Raw genomic sequence first — 11132 nt, 5'->3', positions numbered from 1 at the left:
TTATCTTTTCCCGTGTAACCTAGATGCAACAAGTTTCCTTCTGTAATTGCTTCCTTCCAGCCTCAAGACATGTAAAAATCAACTTGTTTATTGTTGGGAGTGGTTAACACATTCACTGACATTTTTTTGTGCTCTGCCCAGTTACAGGTATGGGCTTTCTGGAGACAACAAAGAGAACACTTTCCTCAAAAGGAAAAGTCCTATCAAAGACTTAAAAATACAAAAGGAAAAGTGTCCACTCTCTCTCTCTGGCTAACAAAAAAAAGGTCTACACTTATGCAGTCATATTTCAATTAACTGCTTTCTAACTTAAAAACTTGTGTCTGCAAAGTTTTGTCACTATGAGAGACCATTGAAATATTGACAAAATTGCATGGTGACATTTCATTACAAAGGCAGTAGGAAAAGTTATAAAGATAGATGTGACATTTAAGTTGCATACAGTTTAAAACGAATCTGCAGCAAATTAAATAGGACTAGGAAATAACACGCTATTATAGAATAATAAGATGTTAGATGACTCAGGTACAGTCAAACATGAAAATAGATTTCATTGGCAACAGAGTACAAACTAAATCCATTTATAAAACATGGGAAATGAGGAAACCAGACTATCCATATTTTCATGTGACAGCATTAGAGGGTGTTACTGGAAGAACAGTCAGTAATACAAACTCCTACAATAAACTACTAGGGTTTCACATTCTAATCTTTGAATTTTAAAAGCCCTTTGCTTCAGTCACCTAAATAATCACAAATATCTGAATTCCTAAAGAAACTGATGAAAGGGTGTAGCACACATAATGTTTATAAATCCAGCAACAACGTTCTGTTTCTAAAAGGAATTGATGCCCTAGTTTTCTTCCTTGGAAAATAGATGACGGAAACAAACCATACAAAAAAGAGCAAAAAGCCTCCAAGCTAGATTCATGCTCTAGCAATCTTTAAGCCATCGATAAATAGAAGGGACTAGTTGATAACTTCACCCTTGGTTAGTATACTCTCTTCAGTTCATTTAATTTTAAAAAATATTCAAGTTGCACAGAAGTGGGCTAATTTAGCAGGTGCATGATGTAGTGAGAGCCCTCATATGAAATTGTAAATGTTACACTATTAAAGCCTTCTAGACACCTGAAATTTTTGAAAACAAACAGATCTTAATTGATACACAGAGGGAAATAATTGATGTGGCACACAGCACATCAAGTCCTAATTCGTAATAGATTGTATGAAAAGAGGAATGAGCAATGGCAGCTATTTTTATTTTCTGCAAACAACATACATAAGCACTTTGTTATTTCTCTAACAATGCTTCAAATTCTTCTGAGATTTAGAATATAATGATTTTTTTTATTTATTACACATTGCTACATATTACCATGCTACAAAAGAATTCTATTATATATTAAAACCAAATTTCATTCTGATTTGTGAGAGAATCTGGATAACATAAATTAAGAACAGCTAGTCATTCACAACAGAGCAGAGGAATGGATTTGGGTAAGAGAATAATGACCATAAAACATTGCCTGAAATTTCAGACAGTTGCCATACAGCTTTCCAATTAAGTGATCCTTAAAAAAAAGAAAACAAACAAAAAACCCCCAAACAAACAAAAACAATCCTTAAATGCTTCTATATGAAAAAAGTACTTTGCAGCAATTCTGAAAAATAATTTTATATTACATTTTAGAATGTTTATCAGAACATGAAAAAATTATATTATAAAGAAAGCCAGTATTTCAAACACCACTGTAGAATTTCAGCCACAAACAACACTAATCTGAAAGTAAAAATCAAGTCATACATTCAAAATTTTCACAGCTCAAATACTGAGAATTATACAACAGTTCGCTCAGAAGTCATCGATTATTGTCCATTAAAGAAGATATATGCAGGCAGAAAAAGAGTCAGAAAAGTCTGTGAGAGATATGAAATGTCCTGAGTTATAATCAATACATTGTTTTCAGTGAAAGAATACCATTAAATTAGCCACTTTTTCCTAAATCTATTAATTCAAATACATTTGTCTATCACAAATGAGAAATATTTTCCTTCAGATTTTTGTAACCCATGCAATGGCTTTAAGCAAAGTACTATAATGTAGATATTCCACACACTCAAAACAAAAGTTTGGAGATTTCTATAAATAGTTTGAGGAATGACTTCCTGATTTATTTAGATAAATAGGCACAGACAAGATGAGTATGTTTTTCCTAAGGCTGTATTTGTATATCTGACCTTAATACCACTGAAATCCCACAACAAACCCCAACACATATGCAATGGATATAAAGCCATGTAAATGACAAAATCCCCAAACACACAAGGTCAGTTTGCAAATAACTGTTAAACACTGCTTTTTAAGCTGGATCAAAAAACTAAATATGTATCAAACTGAACTTGCAGCTGTGGCAAAAGAATTAAGCAAAACAGGGGATGTTCTCTACTCCAACAAGATACGAAAACATGATCACAGAGTCTTCCATTAATGGACTCACAGGGCAACCTGAGTTTGTTCCTTTTCTCTAGGAACCAAGTAATAAACTGGAGAAATGCTTCATTTTCCCTACCAGACACCCCTATTACAGTTTCCATTTCTGCAACTCTGCAAATTTATGACTGAATAACCTAATTACATGGTAATTTCTCTGGTATACAGAAACTAATCCAAACAACAATCTTTGTTGTTCTTTAGCATTATCCCCACATTAACACATTATCCCCATCTCATGCTTGCTTTGGGGATTTATTTTTTTATCTCAACTATCTTGATGCAACCTAAAAAGCAAGGGAGAGTGTAACTTGTTCTACAGATTTAACAATACTCCAATGATGTAAAATGACACCACAAAACCTTTGTGACTGTTCCACAAATCTGAAAAGTGAGAGGAAAATTCCTTATAGAACTTTAAGAACTTACATCCAGTGAAATGTTTTCCCTATTTGCATTTGCTTCACTGTGGAGTTCTGTGTGTATTTATCTGAATGTCGTCACAAGGAAGAGCAAGAGTCACAAGCAGATTAAACACAATGTTTCTGTTCTGTTATCTAACCACTGAAGTCTTGCCAGCTGCGCTTATCTCTGTCAGGAAGCCACTGACATTATTAAGAAGTGTGCAGAGTCATAAACACAGTATTTATTTGTACTGGGGATTTCAATCCTCATCCCATAAGTGTCTTTACTTGTGTGAACAGCTCCCAACAGTGACCCTGTGTGTAAAGCTGGTCATGTACTTAAATGCCTCCTTACGCATAAAGCCATGTGAAAGAAAAAAAAAATACAAAAAAACCAAACCAATAAAAACTATCAATACAACAAACAAAGCACAATGAAACAAATTAATGGAAAGGCAGGCTCTCAGGCAAGGCAAGCATACTCTTTGATTCTGTGTGCTTATTTTCCTTGGGCTGCAACGTATTTTGAAGTTCTATGCATGTAAAAGAATTAAATACATGTATTAAAGAACAAGCATAACAGAACCATAGAATGGAAACGAACCCAATCAGAAAAATGGACAAAACCATTGTGCCTCCAAGGGAAAAAAAAAAAAAAAAAATAAAAAACATCTTTATCCACTGAATAAGATAGGTCTGTTGATAATACCTAACAATAATTATAAAAAGCAATATAGCTAAACTGCATCTTCAGCTGCCACATCTCACATTTTTGACTTTTCTTTCTAAATCCTCTACCAGCCACAAGATTATCTTTCTTCTAGGCTTTTCATGAAAGAAATAACTTGAATCACAACAGGTACACATCTTCCATTGCGTCAACAGTTATTCCATAGTTCAGGATGGGGCCAGCTCTTGTACACCAAAGTACGGCTGTGAAAGGATATCTGGGAGCAATTCCCTGCTCGTGTCCATTTGATACAGCTATCATCACATTTGCACTTGTCTCCAGGGCCACAGCAAAAGAGTTCACTAACCATCACTGGACTGGGATGTGCCCTGGAATGGACTCATTTAACATCAACCCATCAAAGCTGAATAGGGGAAGGACTAAGGCCACAGAGAAAGAAGACAATTAGGCATGCCTGAATTTCTCAGTAGCTTCTCAATCAATTTTTAAGTCTTGCCTGAATAACAGAATCTGGAACAGAACCCTCATTCTGCAGCAACCAAAGTCAGTGAGGTGGAACAGACTCGACTCCAACACGGCAAAACTGGGCCAGCCCTAATCCTGATAATCTCCAATGCCCTCTGCAAATTTTTATGGCTCTTTGGATTTATGGATTCACTGAGACAACAAATGACAGCAAATACTCACAAGACAGTTATGCAGACAAGCCCTTTGCCATTTTTTGTTCCTTCTTTGGAAACAACAAAAGGAATATATGAAAATGTTTCACAAGAACAGAATACTGAGTAATGACTTCAAAATATATGGAACAATAAAAGCATGCCTGTTTCATTCCTCAGCTAAAGTGGTATAACTCTTAAAAGGAATTTTTTCCTTCCATAATCATTATCCTACAGTATTTTATACTATTTGAAAATACACTTTAAATCTAGTCTAGTCTAGTATATAACATTTAGCTGGAAAATTTTCTCAGTTGTAAGAAGAGGCAGTTGTAATTTACTTCTTTTATTGTAGTTTACATTCCAAAATAAAAAAGGCAACAAACTTTAGCTGAAAGAAAACAAACAAATTTGAAATGGAAGATTCTATTTTAGAAACAAAGTATTAATCACAAATTTTTCTTCTGTTAACAGTGAAGAATTAATTGTATTTCTACAAACCTAAAACAGCGAAAAAAAGGGCAATGATTTTTTATTGAAAGGCAGAAAACACAATACTGCAATTAAATAGCTGGCATTTACTTAATTATAACAGTCCTCTTCCACATGTTATTTTTTATTAGTTATCTCTTGCAAAGTATATATTTTGTTCTATGTACTAGTTAAAATTTCTATATTAATTAAAATAATTTATATCAACATTATCTAATTCTAGAACTTAGGGAAGGTGCAATTTTTAGATCTGTCATTTAATACATTTTATTATGTACAGATATATGTGCATAGATGCTAAAAAACATTAGAGAACTAATGCCCATCTTATTTCATAGGGAATTTAGCAGTTACTAGTGATAAAGAATGCTTCGTGTATGAGACACAAACTACCCTTACTCCTCTGGTTTAGAATTAATTTGGTGACCTGGAATGCATCTTAAAGAACATAATTTTTACAAATATATCACTTTTTAAGCTCAAATTTCTAAGCTCTTAATTATCAGTTGAGCCCCAAGCTATAGATATTAATAAGGAAAACTAAGGGGAAGAGAGCTCCATAAACTAGCCTTTATTTACAGTTTCTTTTGGGAAAGAAATATACAAATACATCTAAAAATAAAGGAGAAAGGAAAGAAAAAAGAATAATGTCTGTTAGGAAGAAGATAAGGGAAGAGCAATTTCATGGATGTATGTGTGAATGTAGCTGAGGAAGTTCTATTAACCTTAAATGAAACTGCATGGCTAAATGTACACAGCATTGAAAATTTATCCAGAAATAACTGTTGTTGTGAGGTCAGAAATATACTTGTCAAATTCCTCTTTGGTGCTAACTTGTTTGGAAAATGAAGATCATTTGAGGTTATTTATTTTTCTTATTTTGTACTATTCATTTTCCACAGATGGACAGATTTGTCCATAAGACAGCATACTTTTACTCTCTCTTAAATTAGAGGTATGAGGATTGTGATCAAATAATAATAGATGAAGAGGAAAAGGAGAAAATTACACCACAGAAAAAATCCAGTCCCATGCAATGAAAACTATTCCAAAAGCAAAATATTATGAGAAATGAAAAGTATATTCTACTACATAGTAAAACTTGGACAGCAGCAGTGAAGGCAGGTAACAAATTACACAATCAGTTCATGACCTCAGTGATATTCTGCAAGTAAATTACTCTGACCCATGAGTAAGTTATAAAAATAAATAATAAAAATAAATATTTATAGTTCGCATACTGCAGATCTCAAAAGTCTCCACCAGTCTGGCCAGCAAGCACTGAGGAAACCACAAATGCAATATTCATTTACAGGGCTCATGCTCATTTTCTGTTGTGCACATGGGCATCACTTAGCCATTTAGGTTTTGTGTCCCTGAAGGTCAGCCTCACAGAAGGTTTGCAGCATTAACTGCTCACTTCTGGTAACAGCGTCCATTAGCGCAGCATTTGTGATGCCATCTGAGGCACTATTGATTTCTTAAAAGGAATTTAGTCCTTCAGTCAACAAATCTATCATTTTATTCAATATCCATCATTGTTCAACAAACCTAACTCTGCTTTCTCTCTTTCATTCTCGACATCATACCACATCTAGGAAAGTGGATTAGAGATTTCAAGAACGAGTTCTCAGGCTCCACCTACAAAGCAACATAAAAGCCAAACCAAGATTTTAATAAAAAACCCCTAACGTCCCCCAGTACACGTGATGGTCAGAAATCCTCCCTTGGCCTGAATCTTCTCAGTAGTTTCAAAACACACAGAAAAATCAGTACATGTTCAAGTACAAATCCAAGTACCATTCTTTAAATATGCTTTTTCCAACAGATGCATAGCAGTCTGCCCTTATTTTACAAGAAGAATTTTTAAAAAAGAAAAGCAACCAGAAATTATTCTAGCCAAACAAGACACTTCCCTCAGCACAGGCAAAAGAAAGACTCAGCAGGGTATGGCACAGCTCACTTGTGCTGCCCACGTGAGAACAGGCAGCTGGGGCTGGTGCAAAAATGTCCCTCCAGGAGCACATTTCAGGGCTCAGCTGAGCCCACCGAACCACAACCGTGGTAAGGATCGTGCAGGAACAAACCCTTGCTTCCACACCAATTGGGAGAGAAGGGTGGCTTGAAAGAAGTAATGAATACAGCCGGGGAACCCCTGCAAGCACTGGGAGTGGCACCTCATCTGGTCCCCCTCAAGCCCCTCACAGCTTGGGGTTGTCCCTGTAGGTTCATCACCTCACATGAGGAAACACATCATGAATGCCTGCAAGCATGACATGGGATGTGCATGCACTGGTAGGAGACATGGAGGAAGAAAAATAAGATCATGGAACATAATCCCTAGAGGGGATGAAGTAATGGCCATTTGAAAAGCAATTAGAATGATGTGAAAGGCTAAAAGCTTACATAATGAACTGTATATGCAACTAGATATTACAGAAATTTGATCCATCACTATGTGGATTATTCCAGAATCACAAATCCAACTGTGTAGTCATGGATCTGGCAATCTCATCTCTGGCGTACACCCAATCACAAATGCTGCAACTCACAAATAATGTCTCCTGACAGACAAGACCCTCAGTCTTGGTGATGAAGTCACCAGCTCTCAGTGAAGCAGCTGAAAGTGCAACTCATACACTAATCTGAAGTGATAAGGGCCTAGATAAAACTTGGTTAAATGAGGAATCCTCACCATGCCATGCACTTGAACTGTCAGATAGACATACCATATAATTATATTATTATGCCTCAAAGGACGCTTGTCATAATACCTCCTGTGCATCTTCAAAAAAGTTTTTATGGTAGAGGGTGAGGATAAACACAAAGATCTCCCACCTTCTATTTATTTAGAATCCACCAACACACCTATTTTTCAACTATTCATCTTGTTTACCTGCCTCAGGTAAGTAACTCCTCTCTATCCAACTTTGGTAATATTTCAGTATGCTTAATCACTTTTCCCATGTGCTTTGACTGCAGAAATTTTGTAACTTCAAGGATCATGTTGGCTCATTTCCCACTCAGCAAAGTGCTTTATTCCTGTGCTTTCTTTCAGCAGATTGTAGGAATAATTTTACCATGAGAAACTATTTCCAAGCTGCTCAACTACTGCTTTATAGGCACATATGGTTAAATATATTTTCCTGTCAGAAATAATTACAGTAAAGAATCTTTCATCAGTACTTTTACCCCCTCATAATAATCCCAATTGTTAAATGCTTGTTTTGAAGGAAAACAAACATTAAATTGATAAGATTTGACATTCAGTCTTCAGATGAGCAAATTAATGGTAGATTGAAAACACTGGAGAAAGAAGTCCTCCAGAAGAATTCCTTGGACATGGTACCTACACCAATGCACACCAATGGTATTTAATAAAAGCCAGCTATTGGCATCAAAGGAGGAACTCATTCTCTGTGTCATACAAGTTTCTGTCTTCTTGCCAAAGAAAAAGTTCCCAGCTCACAATTCTTTTTGTAGTAGGGAAAGCTGGATTGATTTTTTTTTTTCCTTTCTTTCTCTCTTTCTGGAGGTCATTCAGTCCTTGAAAGACATAGAAACTGCTTCATTAGTACCACCTAAAATAAAATCTCCATTTGATAGCATAGCCAGAACTACCCATGCATTTGTAATCATCAGGTCACAAAATTACAACTACGGTTTGTTTTTTTTTCACTCTTTAAAGAACTGTTTATAATAATACAGATTTAAAACAACAAGTCTTTCTGAATTTCTTTTAACTATCATCACAAAAAACCTGACACACTATAGAAATTCAAATAGAGGGCTCTACAGATTTACTCCATTAACAACAGCTGCAAAAAAGAAGATAATAAAGCAATACATTTTACAGATACTATAATTGTTTCACCTTTAGTAGACTTCATTTTCTCCCTTACTGCGTCAGATTCATCTTCATCTTTCTGTCATGTGCTCAGACTTCCTGCTCCCACACATTCAGCAGAGATCAAAGGCAAGCTGACCTCACTTTTTACTGTTTCAGTAATTGGTTTGTTTTCCACATTCTTCAGATAGGGAACATACTGACACGCTATTAAAATACATCCTTTTTGACTAAGTTGGGAACTCAACACACTTTTTTTCTTCTTAGCAGTAGTTACTCTTGTATTTCTTTTAAGATGGTCTCCCTCAAAATAAACCCTAGGATGCTGCAAATATTTCTTTTCATCTAGTAAATGGAAAGCAAAGCCCTGAATTACATACCAAATGTATGTAACTCACTTTTTCTCACCTTAAAAAAATACTATTCTGTCTATTCTTTCTTATCTATTCAGGGCAAAATTTGCTATCTTTGATATTTGTAAAATTTTAGCTCTTGGCTGAAACCAAATGGAAAAAAGAAGGGGAAGAAAAAGACTACAGATTCTGTGTTTACATAATTGAAGCTTTCTGATAAGCTCCTCAGTGGCTGGCATTTGGTGAGAGTATTGAAAAATCAGTGGATGCAGAGAATGTTTATGTACACTGATCAATTTCCCTTAACAACCCACATTTCCTGTTAAAACTGGAGACAAAAACCATTAAAACAAGAAAAAAAAACCAAAACCAAACCAAAACAAAACAAAAAACAGAAGATGATGCTTAACAGGATTGCCTGTATTCATTTTACTATGTGTAGTGGCAGATAAAAAAACCATACAGTGGAAGGTACTTCCTGTACTCAAAAGAGCACAGTTCTTCTTAGCAAATTTTTTTCAGATGATGTACCTTGTTAACAGGTATTTAAGCATCAAACCATAATTTTGGAAATAAACTCGTGTTCTCACACAGATGATTATGGAGTGGAAGGAGACCTGTCAAAAATTATAACATACAGTAACTTTCATAAATAGATAGTACAGCTGGTTCCTAGGTCATGGTTGCATCAGAGAGGTCTCTCTTTAAATTCCTGTCACATTTAGAATTGAAGCAGAGTAACAGCAAATATCAGGAGGACAACTAAGCAACTTGAAAAAAGGAGTAAATGTCTTTGAATATTATTGCAAAATAAAAAGTAAAGTAAGACTTCTTATTGTCCTCTGATGGTAGAAAACCTGTCCTGAACCTCTTGTAATTTGGGAGCAAACTAAGGCTGCATTCTCCTCACCCAGGTCATCTGTGGGTACTACAGGTTTATGTAAGAAAAAAAAAAATCTTAAAAAGCGTCTTAAGAAAGAGCTAGATGCAATGCAAAGCTGACATGCAGATTCTGAGAAGCAAAGCTCTGACAGCTTTGTACCTGCTCTGCCAAAACTGACTGCAAAACCTCAGGATGAAATTCTTTTATAATGAACCTCTTTTTCAAAATTGGAGAAGTTACATAAATGAGCAGATGACATCAAAGAAGAAAAGGTATCTTGTCTTGCAGCACAAGACGACTTTTTGGATTTGTCTTTCTGCCTGACACATTGATGCAAAATAACTTTTGTAAAATAAAGCAAGAAACAAGCCAGTGTGGAAATTGGTGAGAGAGCAATCAGACATTTCAGTGGCCTCCTTCATCCCCCTCCTTGTGGGATGCAGCAATCATTCTTAGCCGTGTGCCCTAAGCACAAGAAAAGCAGCAAGAAGAAGGAAAGCAGAGATCAGGGGAAGACCACTGGGATTAGCTCAGTTGGTAAAAGCATGTGATGTCAAGGTTGTAGGTTCATCCTCATATGAGACATTCACTTCGGATCTGGACTTGATGATCGAATATTCTGTTATTCTCTAAAGGCATTGCCACCAACTGCACTGCTGCCATTAGCCCAAATCCATCCATCTTCACATGTTCTCTGAAGAGCCTTGAGGAACCATTGCACTGAAAACTCAACTGAGAATGCACCAGAGTTAAGCAAAACTGTATCAGAAACATGAGACTCAGTAAACCAGAGTATATTTTTCTAGAAAAGATGAAAGATTCTCTTTCTTACAAGGCATTTAAACTCTAGTTTAGTGCAGGAATGACACTGTGCTCTTATGCTCCTCAGTCTCTCCACCTAGTCTTCCCTAACCCTTCCCAGTTCTGTTCATCTTCCTTTTCACCATGCAATAGTGGGTGGCCAGCCTCACCTGGTGCAGGTAGGTATCACACATTGAGGTACCCAGCAGCCAATCCTCTGAAGTTTTGTCTTTGTCACCTTCTTTCAACAGCCAGCAGAAACACAAATATAAATGCGTATCAGCTTGCATGCTCTGAGCATTGATTCTGTGCATTGGGTTATAGGCATGGCAGGAGGGCAGCACAAGAGAATAACCCAGAACACAGCTGTCAGAAAGCACCAACCTGCTGAAGGACACAATTTCACAGGACGGCTGAAAGGTGTTTCAGTAATTCCTGATATTACTACCTATTTAAACACTGACCCCGCTGAATGGCTGCAGTGCATACTCATACATGGCTGAACATA

The 11132-nt window shown here is 36.1% G+C and overlaps 1 protein-coding gene across 4 annotated transcripts in view; it reads right to left on the bottom strand.

Moving 5' to 3' along the window:
• FRMD3 (FERM domain containing 3) overlaps window positions 1–11132 on the bottom strand; it is a 137528-nt gene that overhangs the window by 75465 nt on the left and 50931 nt on the right. Inside the window, exon 1 of one of the 4 annotated variants that reach the window (XM_086868915.1) lies at window positions 8615–8684. The exons of 2 other annotated variants lie outside the window; for them this stretch is intronic. The gene's annotated coding sequence lies outside the window, so the exon portion shown is untranslated. Of the gene's footprint in view, window positions 1–8614; window positions 8685–11132 lie in introns of those variants that run through there. One more of the 4 variants, XM_086868914.1, reaches the window with a different exon arrangement.

The sequence above is a fragment of the Cyanistes caeruleus genome, chromosome Z (assembly GCF_971803275.1).
Source record: "Cyanistes caeruleus chromosome Z, bCyaCae1.hap1.1, whole genome shotgun sequence".
In the NCBI taxonomy this organism is placed as follows: domain Eukaryota; kingdom Metazoa; phylum Chordata; class Aves; order Passeriformes; family Paridae; genus Cyanistes; species Cyanistes caeruleus.
This window is presented reverse-complemented; position numbering and strand designations above follow the sequence as displayed.